Here is a 22,614-nt window from a genome sequence, read left to right as displayed (position 1 = left end):
AGGAAAGCCCCTCTGACTTTTAGGTGTGAACTGAGGAGACACCTGCCAATCCCACTTCATCCTAGTTTGATTAGTCTATTTCTGCTCCACAGCATGCACTTTGAGGCTGCTGGGAAGTTTGTCTGGTCCCCAAAATTTTTTGAAGACAGTCGACACTTCTGGTAGGGAGTAAAAAACTTTTGGATTTACTGAAGTCTGAAATTGAGGCAACCAAATGAAAGCTGTCAAAGGGAGCCGGTATCGAGTTAGGCCTCCTATAGGGTGATTGTGCCCGTTAAGCTGCGACAGGCAGGACTGGCAGCTTGCCCATTCATCTGAAGAGTTTGCTCGCTGATTAACATAGGCTAGGCCACTGAATTGTAAGCCAACGCAGATGACATCATCCCTTCAGAAAACAATATCCCGACAGTCCCAACTGAAGTACCTAAGAATGTCCCATAGACTGCCAAGAGCACTGATCTAACCTGACAGTGTCAAATGTTGACGTTTGCTTTAAATACATTTTCCAGAATGAATAGGGTTCCATGGCCATACTGACAAAGTCATCAGGAAGAGATTCTGTGATTATCAAGGAGAGAGTTGTGATCATTGCAGTGATGGCAACAACTGCAGAAGCTGCTGTATTCAAAAATGGGTCAGTTGTAAGGACAAGGCAGTTAATGACCTCATCTGAAACTATGACTGGATGATGTCAACAGAATAGAAGGGCTTTTGCTTAAAGAGGGTGTTGAGGAAATGTACTGTGTGTATGCGGAAATGCTCTTATGATAGGAACAGACTTGTTTTAATTTTATGGTATTCAAGACTAGTTCTACCTTTCAAATTGTATGACTCAAAAAAGAAAATCCTGAAATGAAATTGGAACACAATGCGAACACCAAATATGGGCGTAACGTGTCAGCTAATTTGTAACCGGCTTTATCAAAGTGGTCAGATAAGCTACAAGACATCCGAGGCCCTGAAGAAGACCCTCGCAGAAGGTCAGGTAAGGAGGGTTATTTGCTTGTATGATAATTCCAGGGATATAGGGGAAGGGAGTGGGTAAACCTTTCACCTTAACATGAAAGGCTCAGCCCTCAGTAAAAACAAAAGCTACCATAGATCCTGTTGTCATTAACTAATGACCTGCTGTCATTAACAAAAGACCTCCAAACACCCTTTCAGCATCCTCCTCTCATCCTGTTCTTTGTTTTGAAACTGGACTCATCAGCTGTCGTAGAGGAGTCCAAAGACCTCTAGAATTAAACTGGATATATTCACAGGACTACGGTTGCAAAGGGTCGGAAACTTTCCAGTAAATTTCCAGAATTTTCCCAGAAATTTTTCATGGGTAGTTAAGCCCGGGAATTTGGGGATTTTTGCTTAAATTCATCAAAAAAAAAGTTAGCTTAGAACAGTGAACCTGTTTTTGTGGGATACACATAGGGCAATAGTAGGTCTTGTGGCATATTTTGGTTAAACTATCCCAAATTCAATGGAATTGCAACCCTCTGCATGCACAGAGCATTCTTCCATCATGTGCAGTGCACTCTTCCATCACATGGACAGCTGATTCTCAAGATCTTGCACAGAATGAGATGCTATTTAGCCCACACTACCACACTGACTGTAGAACATACATTATTTTTTTGTTAACTACTAAATAGTAGTCTACTGCAAAGTGTGTCTAAATAATTTCTAACTTGTTGACAATTTCTGCTAGTTAGTTTTTGATACCATGTGGGTTTAAGTTGCTTGAGCCTGCTAATGGAGGAGTCTTAATTTACCTATTTCCATACATGTTTCATTAACAAAATATATATCTTACAAAGGAGTTGATTAATCTAACTGTTTAACTATTTATCTGTACCTGGAATTGTATATATACATTTAACTAATTTCATCTAAACTTTACAGGAAAATGCCATGGGCACCTTCTGATGTGCGAAGACATTTCACCACAGCTAATGTAGAAGGAAAATCTGTGTACATTTGCAAATACTGTGCCAAATCATATGTGAAGAATGCAACAAAGATGCAGAATCATCTGGCTAAGTGCATAAAGTTCCCTCAGCGCTCACAACAAACACCCTCTGACAAAAGTCACTACTTCTATTTGAGGTGAAAATGATGAATCAGACATCTTATCGATGGTCCTCCTGGAATCAGAAGTTTTTTTGACTCAATGGAGAAACGTCGTCAGAAATGCTGATGAATGTCTTGCTTGAGCGGTGTATGCAACTGGTTCACCTCTGATGCTCAAAGGCAATGTGTATTGGAAGAGATTTCTGAATTCTGATTTCACTGTCAATGACACTGACTCAACTCCAGCCACTTTAATAATGGGAATTGATGGGAAATGATGTAAATATATCACTAGCCACTTTAAACAATGCTACCTTATATAATGTTACTTACCCTACATTATTCATCTCATATGCATACGTATATACTGTACTCTATATCATCGACTGCATCCTTATGTAATACATGTATCACTAGCCACTTTAACTATGCCACTTTGTTTACATACTCATCTCATGTTATACTGTACTCGATATCATCTACTGTATCTTGCCTATGCTGCTCTGTACCATCACTCATTCATATATCCTTATGTACATATTCTTTATCCCCTTACACTGTGTATAAGACAGTAGTTTTTTGGAATTGTTAGTTAGATTACTTGTTCGTTATTACTGCATTGTCGGAACTAGAAGCACAAGCATTTCGCTACACTCGCATTAACATCTGCTAACCATGTATGTGACAAATACAATTTGATTTGATTTGATTTGAATGTTCTTCGCCTAGCATACACCCCTCCAACCAGACATGCTTTATCTACTCATTTGCTGGATGCCATCCTGTCTGATGATCAGACTCTGCTTGAAGATGTAAGCTATTCCCACAGAGAATTTCCACCTCTGTATATTCCCCAAAATGTGTAACCCTACACAGGACTCCTAAAAGATAGACCCCTCTCACTCTGTCAAAGAAACAATTTCCATTGAGTCAGGTCAGCGAGGTAATTTCTGTAAGGCCCTACCTATAGTAGTATGTCAACTCTTGTAATTTAAGATTCCATGAAAATACAACTCTCAAATTATGTTTGTTTTTATATCAGAAGAACTGAAATATTGAATGAGGTTATTAGCCATGAGGGTTTGGCAGGTAGAGTGTGAGACAAAAGAGACGTTCGCGGTTAGCCAGACAGGCCACAGCCCAGCTGAAACCTGGCCAAAGGAGAAGACATTTAAGCCAACAGAGAAACATTTGTGCTGGGGACTCTATGACATATTCAAACCCTTGGAGAATGCATCCTTTGAATGTGTACTTTGAGAACCAGTAGCCTAGCATGCCATATGTTTGGCAGAAAGAGAAGAACTGCTGCGGAACAAAGTGCGCTTAAATGACTGCCCTAGGGCAACACACCAGAGTTATCAAACCAACCAACCTATCCTGGCTAGGAAAACATTTTATAATCATGAATGTATGTAGGTATCACTGGGGTCACACTGCCTGACCTCCAGAACATCTACAGCAACCCGTCACATGAAGGCCAAGAAAATCATCAAGGACCTCAGCCACCGGAGCCACGGCCTGTTCAGCCCGCTACCATCTACAAGGCAAAGACAGTACAGGTGTAAACGCTTCAGGTAGCCTTCCATAAGCTTCCCACAATAAGTTGGGTGAATTTTGGCCCATTCCTCCTGACAGAGCTGGTGTAACAGTCAGGTTTGTAGGCCTCCTTGCTTGCACACGCTTTTTCAGTTCTGCCCACAGATTTTCTATAGTATTGAAGTCTGGACTTTATGATGGCCATTTTGCCACAAATTTGGAAGTGTGCTTGGGGTCATTGTCCATTTGGAAGACCGATTTGTGACCAAGCTTTAACTTCCAGACTGATGTCTTGAGATTTTGCTTCAATATATCCACATCATATTCCTCCCTCAGGATGCCATCGATTTTGTGACGTGCACCAGTCCCTCCTGTAGCAAAGCACCCCCACAACATGATGCTACCACCCCCGTGCTTCACAGTTGGGATGGTGTTCTTCGGCTTGCAAGCCTCCCCCTTTTTCCTCCAAACATAACGATGGTCATTATGGGCAAACAGTTCTATTTTTGTTTCATCAGACCAGAGGACATTTCTCCAAAAAGTATGATCTTTGTCCCTGTGTGCAGTTGCAAACCATAATCTGGCTTTATGGCGGTTTTGGAGCAATGGCTTCTTCCTTGCTGAGCGGCCTTTCAGGTTATGTCGATATAGGACTTGTTTTACTGTGGATATAGATACTTTTGTGACTATTTCCTCCAGCATCTTCACAAGGTCCTTTGCTGTTGTTCTGGGATTGATTTGCACATTTCACACCTAAGTACATTTACCTCTGGGAGACAGAACGCATCTCCTTCCTGAGCGGTATGACGACTGCTGGGTCCCATGGTGTTTATACTTGCATACTATTGTTGGTACAGATGAATGTGGTAGCGTCAGGCATTTGGAAATTGCACCCAAGGATGAACCAGACCTGTGGAGGTCTAAAAAAAAATTCCGGAGGTCTTGGCTGATTTATTTGTTTTTTCCCATGATGTCAAGAGGCACTGAGTTTGAAGGTAGGCCTTGAAATACATCCACAGGTACACCTCCAATTGACTCAAATTATGTCAATTAGCCTATTAGAAGCTTCTAAAGCTATGACACCATTTTCTGGAATTGTCCAAACTTTTTAAAGGCACAGTCAACTTAGTGTATGTAAACTTCTTACCCACTGGAATTGTGATACAGTGAATTGTAAGCGAAATAATACGTCTGTAAACAATTGTTGGAAAAATGACTTGTGTCATTTACAAAGTCGATGTCCTAACAAACTTGCCAAAACTATAGTTTGTTAACAAGACATTTTTGGAGTGGTTGAAAAACAAGTTTTTCTGACCCCAGCCTAAGTGTATGTAAACTTCCGACTTCAACTGTACATAGTTATTGAACACTGGTCACTTTAATAAATGTTTACATAACTTTATCCGCTTCATACAGTGGGGAGAACAAGTATTTGATGCAAAATCGGCAGTGTAGGTTTTCCTACTTACAAAGCATGTAGAGGTCAGTAATTTTTATCATAGGCACACTTCAACTGTGAGAGACGGAATCTAAGCCAAAAATCCAGAAAATCACATTGTATGATTTTTAAGTAATTCATTTGCATTTTATTGCATGACATAAGTATTTGATACATCAGAAAAGCAGAACTTATTATTTGGTACAGAAACCTTTGTTTGCAATTACAGAGATCATACGTTTCCTGTAGTTCTTGACCAGGTTTGCACACAATGCAGCAGGGATTTTGGCCCACTCCTCCATACAGACCTTCTCCAGATCCTTCAGGTTTCGGGGCTGTCGCTGGGCAATACGGACTTTCAGCTCCCTCCAAAGATGTTCTATTGGGTTCAGGTCTGGAGACTGGCTAGGCCACTCCAGGACCTTGAGATGCTTCTTACGGAGCCACTCATTAGTTGCCCTGGCTGTATGTTTCGGGTCGTTGTCATGCTGGAAGACCCAGCCACGACCCATCTTCAATGCTCTTACTGGGGGAAGGAGGTTGTTGGCCAAGATCTCGTGATACAGTGGGGCAAAATAGTATTTAGTCAGCCACCAATTGTGCAAGTTCTCCCACTTAAAAAGATGAGAGGCCTGTAATTTATCATCATAGGTACACTTCAACTATGACAGACAAAATGAGGAAAAAAAATCCAGAAAATCACATAAAAAATCCTACAAATAATTTATTTGCAAATTATGGTGGAAAATAAGTAATTGGTCACCTAAAAACAAGCAAGATTTCTGGCTCTCACAGACCTGTACCACCTTTTTTAAGAGGCTCCTCTCTCCTCCACTCATTACCTGTATTAATGGCACCTGTTTGAACTTGTTATCAGTACAAAAGACACCTGTCCACAACCTCAAACAGTCACACTCCAAACTCCACTACGGCCAAGACCAAAGAGCTGTCAAAGGACACCAGAAACAAAATTGTAGACCTGCACCAGGCTGGGAAGACTGAATCTGCAATAGGTAAGCAGCTTGGTTTGAAGAAATCAACTGTGGGAGCAATTATTAGGAATTGGAAGACTTGGATGTCTTCCAATTAATCAACCACTGATAATCTCCCTTGATCTGGGGCTCCACGCAAGATCTCACCCGTGGGGTCAAAATGATCACAAGAACAGTGAGCAAAAATACCAGAACCAATCGGGGGGACATAGAGAATGACCTGCAGAGAGCTGGGACCAAAGTAACAAAGCCTACCATCAGTAACACACTACGCCGTCAGGGACTCAAATCCTGCAGTGCCAGACGTGTCCCCCTGCTTAAGCCAGTACATGTCCAGGCACGTCTGAAGTTTGCTAGAGAGCATTTGAATGATCCAGAAGAAGATTGGGAGAATGTCATATGGTCAGATCAAACCAAAATATAACTTTTTGGTAAAAACTCAACTTGTCGTGTTTGGAGGACAAAGAATGCTGAGTTGCAGCCAAAGAACACCATACCTACTGTGAAGCATGGGGGTGGAAACATCATGCTTTGGGGCTGTTTTTCTGCAAAGGGACCAGGATGACTGATCTGTGTAAAGGAAAGAATGAATGGGGCCATGTATCATAAGATTGAGTGAAAACCTCCTTCCATCAGCAAAGGCATTGAAGATGAAACATGGCTGGGTCTTTCAGCATGACAATGATCCCAAACACACCGCCCGGGCAACAAAGGAGTGGCTTCGTAAGAAGCATTTCAAGGTCCTGGAGTGGCCTAGCCAGTCTCCAGATCTCAACCCCATAGAAAATCTTTGGAGGGAGTTGAAAGTCCGTGTTGCCCAGCAACAGCCCCAAAACATCACTGCTCTAGAGGAAATCTGCATGGAGGAATGGGCCAAAATACCAGCAACAGTGTGTGAAAACCTTGTGAAGACTTACAGAAAACATTTGACCTCTGTTATATACCCTTTGTTGGCAATGACAAAGTATTGAGATAAACTTTTGTTATTGACCAAATACTTATTTTCCACCATAAATTGATAATAAATTGATAAAAAAATTCTACAATGTGATTTTCTGGATTTTTTTTTCTCATTTTGTCTGTCAGTTGAAGTGTACCTATGATGAAAATTACAGGCCTCATCTTTTTAAGTGGGAGAACTTGCACAATTGGTGGCTGACTAAATACTTTTTTGCCCCACTGTACATGGCCCCATCCATCCTCCCCTCAATACAGTGCAGTCGTCCTGTCCCCTTTGCAGAAAAGCATCCCCAAGGAATTATGTTTTCACCTCCATGCTTCACGGTTGGGATGGTGTTCTTGGGGTTGTACTCATCCTTCTTCTTCCTCCAAACACGGCGAGTGGAGTTTAGACCAAAAAGCTCTATTTTTGTCTCATCAGACCACATGACTTTCTCCCATTCCTCCTCTGGATCATCCAGGTGGTCATTGGCAAACTTCAGATGGGGCTGGACATGCGCTGGCTTGAGCAGGGGGACCTTGCGTGCGCTGCAGGATTTTAATCCATGACGGCGTAGTGCGTTACTAATGGTTTTCTTTGAGACAGTGGTCTCAGCTCTCTTCAGGTCATTGACCAGGTCGTGCCATGTAGTTCTGGGCTGATCCCTCACCTTCCTCATGATCATTGATGCCCCACGAGGTGAGATCTTGCATGGAGCCCCAGACAGAGGGTGATTGACCGTCCTCTTGAACTTCTTCCATTTTCTAATAATTGCGCCAACAGTTGTTGCCTTCTCACCAAACTGCTTGCCTATTGTCCTGTAAACCCATCCCAGCCTTGTGCAGGTCTACAATTTAACCCTGATTTCCTTACACAGCTCTCTGGTCTTGGCCATTGTGGAGAGGTTGGAGTCTGTTTGATTGAGTGTGTGGACAGGTAACGAGTTCAAACAAGTGCAGTTAATACAGGTAATGAGTGGAGAACAGGAGGTCTTCTTAAAGAAAAACTAACAGGTCTGTGAGAGACAGAATTCTTACTGGTTGGTAGGTGATCATATACTTATGTCATACAATAAAATGCGAATTAATTATTTAAAAATCATACAATTTATTTTCTGGATTTGCGTTTTAGATTCCATCTCTCACAGTTGAAGTGTACCTATGATAAAAATTACAGACCTTTACATGCTTTATAAGTAGGAAAACATGCAAAATCGGCAGTGTATCAAATACTTGTTCTCCCCACTGTATGTATATACTCTATTCTAGATAAGGCTCATCCTATATAACTACTGCTGTACACACCTTTTCTATTCATATACTGTCCACACACACACACACACACAGAGTATACCAAACATTAGTAGTAGAGGTCGACCGATTAATCGGAATGGCCGATGAATTAGGGTCGATTTCAAGTTTTCATAACAATCGGTAATCAGCGTTTTTGGACACGGATTGTGGACGATTTATTATTATTATTATTATTATTATTTTTTAACCTTTATTTAATGAGGCAAGTCCGTTAAGAACACATTCTTATTTTCAATGACGACCTAGGAACAGTGGGTTAACTGCCTTGTTCAGGGGTAGAACGACAGATTTGTACCTTGTCAGCTCGGAGATTCGATCTTGTAACCTTCCGGTTACTAGTCCAACGCTCTTACCACCTGCCTGGCATTGCACTCCACGAGGAGCCTGGGTGGCAGGCTACCTACCTGTTACGCGAGTGTAGCTGTTAAGCGAGTGTAGCAAGAAGCCAAGGTAAGTTGCTAGCTAGAATTAAACTTAACTTATAAAAAACAATCAACTTAACATAATCACTAGTTAACTACACATGGTTGATGATATTACTAGTTTATCTAGCGTGTCCTGCGTTGCATATAATCGATGCAGCGCCTGTAGTTCGGGCCGCCTGGCTCGTTGCAAACCACGTGAAGACCATTTATTCCTAACAAAGACCGTAATTAATTTGCCAGAATTTTACATAATTATGACATAACATTGAAGGTTGTACAATGTAACAGCAATATTTAGACCCGTTAGATAAAATACGGAACAGTTCCGTATTTCACTGAAAGAATAAACATTTTGTTTTCGAAATGATAGCTTCCGGATTCGACCATATTAATGACCTAAGGCTCGTATTTCTGTGTGTTATTATGTTAAAATTAAGCCGATGATTTTATATTTTATAGAGCAGTCTGACTGAGCGGTGGTAGGCAGCAGCAGGCTCGTAAGCATTCATTAAAACAGCACTTTCGTGCGTTTGTCAGCAGCTCTTCGTTGTGCTTCAAGCATTGAGCTGTTTCAAGCCTATCAACTCCCGAGATTAGGCTGGCGTAACCGATGTGAAAAGGCTAGCTAGTGAGTGGGATGCACGCTAATAGCGATTCAATAGGCGACGGCACTCACTCTGAGACCTTAATTCCTATAATAACTACAACCTAAAACTTCTTACCTGGGAATATTGAAGACTCATGTTAAAAGGAACCACCAGCTTTCATGTTCTGAGCAAGGTACTTAAACATTAGCTTTTTTACATGGTATATATTGCACTTTTACTTTCTTCTCCAACACTTTTTGCATTATTTAAACCAAATTTAACATGTTTCATTATTTATTTGAGGCTAAATAGATTTTTATTGATGTCTTATATTAAGTTAAAATAAAAGTTAATTCAGTATTGTTGTAATTGTCATTATTACAAATAAAAAAATAAATCTTTTTTTTAAATGTAAAAAAAAATACAAAATCGGCCGAATTAATCGGTATCGGCTTTTTTTGGTCCTCCAATAAATCGGTATAGGCGATGAAAAATCATAGTCGGTCGACCTCTAATTAATAGTGCCATCCTAATATGGAGTTGCGCCCCCCCATCCGCCTTTGCCTTCAGAACATTCTCAATTTGTCAGGGCATGAACTCGACAAGGTGTTGAAAACATCCCATGGGGATGCTGGCCCTTGTTGACTCCAATGCTTCTCACTGTTGTGTGAAGTCGGTTGGATGTCTTTTGGGTGGTGGACCATTCTTGATACACACAGGGAACTGTTGAGTGTGAAAAATCCAGCAGCGTTGCTATTCTTGATACAAACCGGTGCGCCTGGCACCTGCTACCATACTCGGTTCAAAGACAAAGACATTTTTTATCTTGCCCATTCACCCTCTGAATAGCACACATGCACAATTCATGTCTCACTAGTCTCAAGGCTTAAAAATTCCTTACTTAACCCGTCTCCAGCCCTTCATTACACTGATTGAAGTGAATTTAACAAGTGATATAAATAAGGGGTCATAGCTTTGACCTGGTCAGTCTGTCATGGAAAGAGCAGGTGTTTTTAATGTTTTGGATACTCAGTGCAGGGTGAATGGGCAAGGCAAAAATATTTAAGTGCCTATGAACGGGGTATGGTAGTAGGTTCCAGGTGCACCGGTTTGTGTTAAGAACTGCAACGCTGCTGGGTTTTTCACACTCAACATTCTCCCGTGTGTATCAAGAATGATCCACCACCCAACTTCACACAACTGTGGGAAGCATTGAAGTCAACACGGGCCAGCATCCCTGTGGAATGTTTGACACCTTGTAGAGTTCATAACCTGATGAATTGAGGATCTTCTGAGGGCAAAGGGGGTGGTGCAACTCGATATTAATATTTAGTATACTCTGTGTATATATTCCAGACTCTGACATGGCACCTGTTAATATTTCTTAATTGATTTGTGTGTATTGTTAGGTATTATTGCGCGGTAGGAGCTAGAAACATAAGCATTTCACTGAACCTGCCATAACGTCTGCTAAACATGTGTTCATGACCAAAAACAATAATTGATTTTATTTAGTCGCAGTCCATTCTCCCTCTCCTGTAACCATTCCACTTCCCCTCTCTCACTGGTCCCAGTCTTCCCATTAGTCAGCAGGATTAGTCAGGATTTTATTTGGTTTGGCATCCTTCTGGAGATGCCACTTCCCCAAAATGTGAGTTATGCCAGAGATCAGCCAGATGGTGTTTAGGGGGGGTAGAGGGGCAGAATCAGGGCTGTTTTGGGGCACACTCCTCCTCGTGCATGCATTCATTTGGCTCCAGTCCAGAGCTCAAGTATGACCCTATGCCTAAATGTTATTATTTCTGTCACACAAGCTACCACAAGAGGGTTGTCTGACAAAAGCAGCACAAAGGGGCATTTTTATTTTATTTGTGTGGTAGTCACATTACAGCTCAATTTAGATGCAGAAATGGTCTGTTAAATAAATAATAAGCAGGTCTACTTGAGTTTCTAAAATGTGTATAGTATTTAGGATCCATTTGTTGTTGGTGAAATGGTCTTCCTCAGAGGTAGCAGCATACACTTAAGCAAAGGGAAGCACCTGCACAACCTTGCTATTACGGTATTCCTCTAGCAGGAAACAAGGAACATGGAGATTTAAAATGGACATAAAAATCAGACTGTAGTCAAACATGTTCTATCCATCTCAAGTTGTAACGGTAGGCTACATAGCCAGAGCCATATATTTTCTGGTATTGCTTAACATTATGTAGGCTAAAAGTAAGCAATAAAATCAAGGGCACTTTTCCAGACATGATGGGTGGATGGTTGCCAGAAGATACAGACCCAAGTATCTTCTGGCAACAATCCACCCTCTGCAACTGGATCTTGGACTTCCTGCCGAGTAGACCACAGGCTGTGAGGATTGGCAACATCACCCCCCTGACTCTTCACACAGGGGCCCCCCAGGGGAGTGTTCTCAGTCCTCTGCTGTACTCACTCTTCACCCACAACTGCATGGTTGCACAACACCAACGTCATCAAGTTTGCTGACGATACCATGGTTATAGGGCTGATAACCAACAACAACGAGTCAGCCAATAGGGAGGAGGTAAGTGAACTGGCATTGTGGCGTCATGATAACCTCTCCCTCAATGTGAGCAAAACAAAGGAGTTGATTGTGGACTTCAGGAAGCGAAGGAGGGAACATGCCCCGATCCACATCAATAGGACTACAGTAGAGGGTCACAAGTTTTAAGTTCCTCGGCGTGCACATTGGACCAACACCACTCGTCAATAGGGCTCACAAGTGTCTCTACTTCCTAAAGGCGTCCACATGCTTCCCAGACGAAACAGTTCGGTAGAGTTTGTACATATATAATGATGACATTTTGTGGGGGTTTTATCACTTTTTAGACTTCGTTTAGTTTTTTTTCGTCAGTTCGGGCACACATTTTTTCTGGAGGCAAGCCAAAGGTCAGAGCCGAAGTCTACGTCCCTTCGTCTGCAATTGGTTATCAGTAGGAATTCTTCAATAAAGTTTTTTTTTGTCATTCAATGAGAGACTCATTTTCATGTAATTTTTTTCCATTGAAAAATACTTCAAACATCTAAATTAGATGTAAAATCTTCAGCAAAATCATCAAAATTAATGACTGATTTCTTGACTTCGATAAATTCTTTATTTTGAGGAAGTGTATACTGGTTACGGTGTCTCAAAATGGACAAAGTACTATTGCCACTTGTTTCTTGTTTTTAAAGCGAAGGTCTTAAGGAAGTAAGCGAGCACACTCGTTTGGCTAGCCGAACCGAAGCATGCTGACGAACACAATGATACATCAAACCGAAGCATGCTGACGAACACAATGATACATCAAACCGAAGCATGCTGACGAACACAATGATACATCAAACCGAAGCATGCTGACGAACACAATGATATATCGAGCAGATAGAAATACAGCTGAAAACTGCCCCTTTCATCCTCATGCTAACTACTAGTAGACACAGCAGTCATTTTAAAGTGGCAGTTTCAGCCAATAAGATCCTTTGTTGTTCCAACATCATGTGCCATTTCATAATGGCTGCTGTGACTACTGGTAGCTAGCATGAGCACGAAATGGGAAGTTTTAGAGGAACACAAGTAGTATTTTAATCTTATCTATGGAGCAGTGTGGATAAAGGTCAAATTTGGAGTACAGTGGCATATCCCATTCCTGCATTGAGGTACATTTTCAGACCCATATCTCACGCCGGCTCAACTGTGTCAATGTAGCCAGGACATAAACATTAATAAAAGAGAGTCACACACACTATATACAAGCTCCCAGTAATGTATTGGGTGAACCAACAACGTATCGGCATCACTGTGCCTTCTTCAGGGTCATGAATGAGGCCAGGACAAACACATTCTCATGATTTCACTAATATCATGAAAAACCATAAATCATAGCACGGTTTTGGGCTCATTGGGTAGTTTTTACCTGATAAAGTAGGATTATGTCAAAAGTACCATTTATATTCATAAAAAACAGGGGTCACCAACAAGTGGATCGTGGACTTCAAGGCATTCCCAGTTGATAATCAAACATTTCTGTAGAAAAGATAAAGATAAAGGCATAATGGCTCACCCATTATGCAACTACAGTTTTGCCATCAAGCCTGTTCCCGCTCTCTGATCAGTCTCACTGGAGGAAGGCGAGAGCAGGGACTGTGAGAGGTGGACCCCTCTGCTATTCTCTCCCTCCGCTGAGACTAATGCCGTATTCGAAACAACTGGGGACTCGGAAATCTACAACTTCCGAGCGTTCAGGACAACTGGGAATTCTGGGGGAAAAAATTGGTCCAACTGGGGGAAATAGTTTTTGAGCGGTCATCCAACTAGGAAACTCAGGCATCTTTATAGCGCTCCAACTTTCTGACCTGAAGTTCACGGACTTCATGATTTGACCTCGTTTTTTTTACAGGATAATGTCAATGAATCACTACCTCACAACAGTTTCTAAATAGTGCTAGATGTGATATCTTAACCCTCAAATCCATTAATTAATTTGAGGCCGGAGACTTTTATGGGATGAGCGCGCAATTTATTTTCAAGCCACCATGGCCTGAAAATTACAGATACGTTCTAAGTCCCGCTACGGACTGCCGTTTATGACAAACACCGGTACTAAACCAAAGATAATCATCTGTTTTAAGTAATAGATTTTGTGACTCCTAGATTTGTTTTTATATATTTTTTTGTTTAACCTTTATTTCACTTACTTCACTTGATACCAAGGTTGCATAGCAGTTCAGACGTCTTTTGTCCTCGTCTTGTCGTGTCCTGTATATATATATATATATATATATATTTACAACTTTTTCACATACATTTTATTTTTATTTTCCATCAACTCATCTTCAAAACACTCTCCTGCAACCCGCCTCACCAATGTATATTTATAAAAAAGTATTATTTACCTTAGATCTGTAATCCTCCAAGAAGCTAGCCAGAAACTCCAAGAAGCTAGCCTGAAACTAGCCAGAAGCTAATCCAGAAGCTAGTTCAGAAGCTAGTTAGCTCCTTTACTGGCAAATCGTTAGTATTCAGCTAACCACGGTTTGTGGTCATCAGCTATGTACGGCGAAGCGCGGCTCGGAACGGAACATACCGGACCAATTTTTCTCTCCATGTCCCTAGATTTCGACTGCTCTCTGGACATTCATACCCGGATCTCACAGCTAGCTAGCTGCTATCCGTGTGACTATCGGCCTTCGTCGATTCCGGAGCAAACATCAATTATTCCGGAGCTAGCAAGCTCCGTCAATCACTCCTGAGTTCCATCAATCACACCTGGGCTGCAGTCACCTATCCGGACCCGTTTTACTGCCTTCGCGGAGCCCCACCGGGCCTTCACAACTGGACTGCCGACGTTATCTACCCGAAGGAGTCATTCGGCTGGCTCCTCCGTCGCGACGTTACCTGAACGCCCATCTGCGGCCTGCTAACCGTTAGCTGTCTTACCGGCTGCTATCTGAATAGACAATCGGACAATTTATATATATATTTTTTTATTATTATTATTATTATTATTATTATTATTATTATGTTTTCTTCTTGGGCCTCTATAACTATATCTATTGTTGTTGTGTGATTTGGATTAATCCCCTCTACCACACGGAACCCCACTAATCTACTGACGGAACGCAAGAGGTGGCTAACAACAGACCTCCATCCTATGCTAGCTTGCTACCGATGCCCTGGCTAGCTGTCTAAATCACCAAGCAACCTCTCCACTCACCGGACCCTTTTGATCACTCAACTAAGCATGCCTCTCCTTAATATGTCTTGTCCATTGCTGTTCTGGTTAGTGTTTATTGGCTTATTTCACTGTAGAGCCTCTAGTCCTGCTCACTATACCTTATCCAACCTATTAGTTCCACCACCCACACATGCAATGACATCTCCTGGTTTCAACGATGTTTCTAGAGACAATATCTCTCTCTTCATCACTCAATACCTAGGTTTACCTCCACTGTATTCACATCCTACCATACATTTGTCTGTACATTATACCTTGATGCTATTTTATCGCCCCCAGAAACCTCCTTTTACTCTATGTTCCAGACGTTCTAGACGACCAATTCTCATAGCTTTTAGCCGTACCCTTATTCTACTCCTCCTATGTTCCTCTGGCGATGTAGAGGTGAATCCAGGCCCTGCAGTGCCTAGCTCCACTCCTATTCCCCAGGCGCTCTCTTTTGACGACTTCTGTAACCGTAATAGCCTTGGTTTCATGCATGTTAACATTAGAAGCCTCCTCCCTAAGTTTGTTCTATTCACTGCTTTAGCACACTCTGCCAACCCGGATGTTCTAGCTGTGTCTGAATCCTGGCTTAGGAAGACCACCAAAAATTCAGACATTTTAATTCCAAACTACAACATTTTCAGACAAGATAGAACTGCCAAAGGGGGCGGTGTTGCAATCTACTGCAAAGATAGCCTGCAGAGTTCTGTCCTACTATCCAGGTCTGTACCCAAACAATTTGAACTTCTACTTTTAAAAATCCACCTCTCTAAAAACAAGTCTCTCACCGTTGCCGCCTGCTATAGACCAGCCTCTGCCCCCAGCTGTGCTCTGGACACCATATGTGAACTGATTGCCCCCCATCTATCTTCAGAGTTCGTGCTGCTAGGCGACCTAAACTGGAACATGCTTAACACCCCAGCCATCCTACAATCTAAACTTGATGCCCTCAATCTCACACAAATTATCAATGAACCTACCAGGTACCTCCCCAAAGCCTTAAACACGGGCACCCTCATAGATATCATCCTAACCAACTTCCCCTCTAAATACACCTCTGCTGTCTTCAACCAAGATCTCAGCGATCACTGCCTCATTGCCTGCATCCGTAATGGGTCAGCGGTCAAACGACCTCCACTCATCACTGTAAAACGCTCCCTGAAACACTTCTGCGAGCAGGCCTTTCTAATCGACCTGGCCGGGGTATCCTGGAAGGATATTGATCTCATCCCGTCAGTAGAGGATGCCTGGATATTTTTTTTAAATGCCTTCCTAACCATCTTAAATAAACATGCCCCATTCAAGAAATTTAGAACCAGGAACAGATATAGCCCTTGGTTCTCCCCAGACCTGACTGCCTTTAACCAACACAAAAACATCCTATGGCGTTCTGCATTAGCATCGAACAGCCCCCGTGATATGCAGCTGTTCAGGGAAGCTAGAAACCATTATACACAGGCAGTTAGAAAAGCCAAGGCTAGCTTTTTCAAGCAGAAATTTGCTTCCTGCAACACTAACTCAAAAAAGTTCTGGGACACTGTAAAGTCCATGGAGAATAAGAACACCTCCTCCCAGCTGCCACTGCACTGAAGATAGGAAACACTGTCACCACTGATAAATCCACCATAATTGAGAATTTCAATAAGCATTTTTCTACGGCTGGCCATGCTTTCCACCTGGCTACTCCTACCCCGGACAACAGCACTGCACCCCCAACAGCAACTCGTCCAAGCCTTCCCCATTTCTCCTTCTCCCAAATCCATTCAGCTGATGTTCTGAAAGAGCTGCAAAATCTGGACCCCTACAAATCAGCCGGGCTAGACAATCTGGACCCTTTCTTTCTAAAATTATCTGCCGAAATTGTTGCCACCCCTATTACTAGCCTGTTCAACCTCTCTTTCGTGTCGTCTGAGATTCCCAAAGATTGGAAAGCAGCTGCGGTCATCCCCCTCTTCAAAGGGGGGGACACTCTTGACCCAAACTGCTACAGACCTATATCTATCCTACCGTGCCTTTCTAAGGTCTTCGAAAGCCAAGTCAACAAACAGATTACCGACCATTTCGAATCTCACCATACCTTCTCTGCTATGCAATCTGGTTTCAGAGCTGGTCATGGGTGCACCTCAGCCACGCTCAAGGTCCTAAACGATATCTTAACCGCCATCGATAAGAAACATTACTGTGCAGCCGTATTCATTGATCTGGCCAAGGCTTTCGACTCTGTCAATCACCATATCCTCATCGGCAGACTCGACAGCCTTGGTTTCTCAAATGATTGCCTCGCCTGGTTCACCAACTACTTCTCTGATAGAGTTCAGTGTGTCAAATCGGAGGGTCTGCTGTCCGGACCTCTGGCAGTCTCTATGGGGGTGCCACAGGGTTCAATTCTTGGACCGACTCTCTTCTCTGTATACATCAATGAGGTCGCTCTTGCTGCTGGTGAGTCCCTGATCCACCTCTACGCAGACGACACCATTCTGTATACTTCCGGCCCTTCTTTGGACACTGTGTTAACAACCCTCCAGGCAAGCTTCAATGCCATACAACTCTCCTTCCGTGGCCTCCAATTGCTCTTAAATACAAGTAAAACTAAATGCATGCTCTTCAACCGATCGCTACCTGCACCTACCCGCCTGTCCAACATCACTACTCTGGACGGCTCTGACTTAGAATACGTGGACAACTACAAATACTTAGGTGTCTGGTTAGACTGTAAACTCTCCTTCCAGACCCATATCAAACATCTCCAATCCAAAGTTAAATCTAGAATTGGCTTCCTATTTCGCAACAAAGCATCCTTCACTCATGCTGCCAAACATACCCTTGTAAAACTGACCATCCTACCAATCCTCGACTTTGGCGATGTCATTTACAAAATAGCCTCCAATACCCTACTCAACAAATTGGATGCAGTCTATCACAGTGCAATCCGTTTTATCACCAAAGCCCCATATACTACCCACCATTGCAACCTGTACGCTCTCGTTGGCTGGCCCTCGCTTCATACTCGTCGCCAAACCCACTGGCTCCATGTCATCTACAAGACCCTGCTAGGTAAAGTCCCCCCTTATCTCAGTTCGCTGGTCACCATAGCATCTCCCACCTGTAGCACACGCTCCAGCAGGTATATCTCTCTAGTCACCCCCAAAACCAATTCTTTCTTTGGCCGCCTCTCCTTCCAGTTCTCTGCTGCCAATGACTGGAACGAACTACAAAAATCTCTGAAACTGGAAACACTTATCTCCCTCACTAGCTTTAAGCACCAACTGTCAGAGCAGCTCACAGATTACTGCACCTGTACATAGCCCACCTATAATTTAGCCCAAACAACTACCTCTTTCCCAACTGTATTTAATTTAAATGTATTTATTTATTTTGCTCCTTTGCACCCCATTATTTTTATTTCTACTTTGCACATTCTTCCATTGCAAAACTACCATTCCAGTATTTTACTTGCTATATTGTATTTACTTTGCCATCATGGCCTTTTTTGCCTTTACCTCCCTTCTCACCTCATTTGCTCACATTGTATATAGACTTGTTTATACTGCATTATTGACTGTATGTTTGTTTTTACTCCATGTGTAACTCTGTGTCGTTTTATCTGTCGAACTGCTTTGCTTTATCTTGGCCAGGTCGCAATTGTAAATGAGAACTTGTTCTCAACTTGCCTACCTGGTTAAATAAAGGTAAAATAAAATAAATAAATAAAAAATTTAACTAGAAAGTCAGTTAAGAACAAATACTTATTTACAATGATGGCCTACCCCAGCCAAACCCTAACACGGTCGACGCTGTGCCAATTGTCCACCACCCTTAGGGAACTCCCAATCACGGTGATATAGCCTGGAATCGTACCAGGGTCTGTTGTGACACCTCTAGCACTGAGATGCAGTGGCTTAGATCGCTGCGCCAATCTGAAGGCCTATAAACTGTGTGCGCAGTTATGGTCATCATAAACGGATGACTATCGGAATCGGTGCAACCAGCTGGTTTCTCCACGCATCGCGCAGACAGAAACAAACATCTTTCTGGTAAGAAGAGGGGCGGGGGCGTATGCTTCATGGTTAACGTGACGTGGTGTGATCATAACAACATACAGGTACTCAAGTCCTTCTGTTCACCTGATTTAGAATTCCTCACAATCAAATGTCGACCACATTATCTACCAAGGGAATTCTCTTTGATTGTAATCACAGCCGTATATATTCCCCCCCAAGCAGACACATCGATGGCTCTGAACTAACTTTATTTGACTCTTTGCAAACTGGAATCCATTTATCCGGAGGCTGCACTCATTGTAGCTGGGGATTTTAACAAGGCTAATCTGAAAACAAGACTCCCTAAATTTTATCAGCATATCGATTGCGCAACCAGGGCTGGAAAAACCTTGGATCACTGCTATTCTAACTTCCACGACGCATATAAGGCCCTGCCCCGCCCTCCTTTCAGAAAAGCTGACCACGACTCCATTTTGTTGATCCCTGCCTACAGACAGAAACTAAAACAAGAAGCTACCGCGCTGAGGTCTGTTCAACTCTGGTCCGACCAATCTGATTCCACACTCCAAGACTGCTTCCATCACGTGGACTGGGATATGTTTGGTATTGCATCAGACAACAACATTGACGAATACGCTGATTCGGTGAGCGAGTTCATTAGAACGTGCGTTGAAGATGTCGTTCCCATAGCAACGATTAAAACATTCCCAAACCAGAAACCGTGGATTGATGGCAGCATTCACGTGAAACTGAAAGCCCAAACCACTGCTTTTAATCAGGGCAAGGTGACCGGAAATATGACCGAATACAAACAGTGTAACTATTCCAGTGTAACTTCCTATGCAAGGCAATCAAACAAGCTAAGCGTCAGTATAGAGACAAAGTAGAATCTCAATTCAATGGCTCAGACACAAGAGGTATGTGGCAGGGTCTACAGTCAATCACGGATTACAAAAAGAAAACCAGCCCAGTCACGGACCAGGATGTCTTGCTCCCAGGCAGACTAAATAACTTTTTTGCCCGCTTTGAGGACAATACAGTGCCACTGACACGGCCCGCAACTAAAACATGCGGACTCTCCTTCACTGCAGCCGACGTGAGGAAAACATTTAAACGTGTCAACCCTCGCAAGGCTGCAGGCCCAGACGGCATCCCCAGCCGCGCCCTCAGAGCATGCGCAGACCAGCTGGACATATTCAATCAATCCCTATCCCAGTCTGTTGTTCCCACATGCTTCAAGAGGGCCACCATTGTTCCTGTTCCCAAGAAAGCTAAGGTAACTGAGCTAAACGACTACCGCCCCGTAGCACTCACATCCGTCATCATGAAGTGCTTTGAGAGACTAGTCAAGGACCATATCACCTCCACCCTACCTGACACCCTAGACCCACTCCAATTTGCTTACCGCCCAAATAGGTCCACAGACGATGCAATCTCAACCACACTGCACACTGCCCTAACCCATCTGGACAAGAGGAATACCTATGTGAGAATGCTGTTCATCGACTACAGCTCAGCATTTAACACCATAGTACCCTCCAAACTCGTCATCAAGCTCGAGACCCTGGGTCTCGACCCCGCCCTGTGCAACTGGGTACTGGACTTCCTGACGGGCCACCCCCAGGTGGCGAGGGTAGGCAACAACATTTCCACCCCGCTGATCCTCAACACTGGGGCCCCACAAGGGTGCGTTCTGAGCCCTCTCCTGTACTCCCTGTTCACCCACGACTGCGTGGCCACGCACGCCTCCAACTCAATCATCAAGTTTGCGGACGACACAACAGTGGTAGGCTTGATTACCAACAACGACGAGACGGCCTACAGGGAGGAGGTGAGGGCCCTCGGAGTGTGGTGTCAGAAAAATAACCTCACACTCAACATCAACAAAACTAAGGAGATGATTGTGGACTTCAGGAAACAGCAGAGGGAACACCCCCCTATCCACATTGATGGAACAGTAGTGGAGAGGGTAGTAAGTTACAAACCATGAGACCAAATCTAGTCTATTGTGCAGACTATAATAAGGTTTAAGAACTTAGAAACTACATCAAATACGTTATTCTTCCACCCCGGAGAGTGATCAGCCACGGGGCACTTGTTGCTTTCTCGTGGGCTGTATAAAGGAAAGGACAGATTCGTTCACGCCACGGAAACAATTATGTCTCGCGTTAAATCACCAGCATATAAATTACCTGTTCCGTCTCTCATCGAGTTTTCCTTGAAAATGTCCTAAAGTTTGGGTTCACTGTCATTAATGATCAATTATAGCTCTCGCCAAGTTCGGCATACACATCAGACAAACTGAATTGGTCCACCCACACAGACAGCATCGTGAAGAAGGCGCAGCAGCGCCTCTTCAACCTCAGGAGGCTGAAGAAATTCGGCTTGTCACCAAAAGCACTCACAAACTTCTACAGATGCACAATCGAGAGCATCCTGTCGGGCTGTATCACCGCCTGGTACGGCAACTGCTCCGCCCACAACCGTAAGGCTCTCCAGAGGGTAGTGAGGTCTGCACAACGCATCACCGGGGGCAAACTACCTGCCCTCCAGGACACCTACACCACCCGATGTCACAGGAAGGCCATAAAGATCATAAAGGACATCAACCACCCGAGCCACTGCCTGTTCACCCCGCTATCATCCAGAAGGTGCATCAAAGCTGGGACCGAGAGACTGAAAAACAGCTTCTATCTCAAGGCCATCAGACTGTTAAACAGCCATCACTAACATTGAGTGGCTGCTGCCAACACACTGACTCAACTCCAGCCACTTTAATAATGGGAATTGATGGGAAATGTAAAATATATCACTAGCCACTTTAAACAATGCTACCTAATATAATGTTTACATACCCTACATTATTCATCTCATATGTATATGTACATACTGTACTCTATATCATCTACTGCATCTTTATGTAATACATGTATCACTAGCCACTTTAACTATGCCACTTTGTTTACATACTCATCTCATATGTATATACTGCACTCAATACCATCTACTGTATCTTGCCTATGCCGCTCTGTACCATCACTCACTCATATATCTTTATGTACATATTCTTTATCCCCTTACACTTGTGTCTATAAGGTAGTAGTTTTGGAATTGTTAGCTAGATTACTTGTTGGTTATTACTGCATTGTCGGAACTAGAAGCACAAGCATTTCGCTACACTCGCATTAACATCTGCTAACCATGTGTATGTGACAAATAAAATTTGATTTGACTATACACTTTAAATACCAACATCACCAATCTGAGGTAAAAGGGATGGTATTTCCTGTAATTCATGTGGTGAAAACATTAGTCTTATAATGTAGTAACACACTATGTCCACCATGGGTAAATTTGAATAATATAACATAATTCAATGCCAAAGTAATTCAACACTTTAATATATGATCATACTACTTTAACCATGGACATAGTTTAAAATGCCTGTAAACGCAATTTAACCAGGCACTCTATGTAACTAGAGCGTCCGTAGGGTCTGTGCAGCAGAATGAACGTTTGACCACTATACTTAATTAATGTAACCATGATTGTGTTCCGATCTAAGGTAGCTCAGTGTTAACAAGCGTAA

The 22,614-nt window shown here is 42.9% G+C and overlaps 1 protein-coding gene across 1 annotated transcript in view; it reads right to left on the bottom strand.

Moving 5' to 3' along the window:
* LOC109896575 (GAS2-like protein 3) overlaps positions 1 to 21,324 on the bottom strand; it is a 37,007-nt gene extending 15,683 nt beyond the window's left edge. Inside the window, exon 1 of the mRNA XM_031798111.1 lies at positions 21,218 to 21,324. The gene's annotated coding sequence lies outside the window, so the exon portion shown is untranslated. The remainder of the gene's footprint in view (positions 1 to 21,217) is intronic.
* Between the last annotated feature and the right edge of the window lie 1,290 nt (positions 21,325 to 22,614).

This window comes from Oncorhynchus kisutch, linkage group LG19 (assembly GCF_002021735.2).
Source record: "Oncorhynchus kisutch isolate 150728-3 linkage group LG19, Okis_V2, whole genome shotgun sequence".
NCBI lineage: Eukaryota > Metazoa > Chordata > Actinopteri > Salmoniformes > Salmonidae > Oncorhynchus > Oncorhynchus kisutch.
This window is presented reverse-complemented; position numbering and strand designations above follow the sequence as displayed.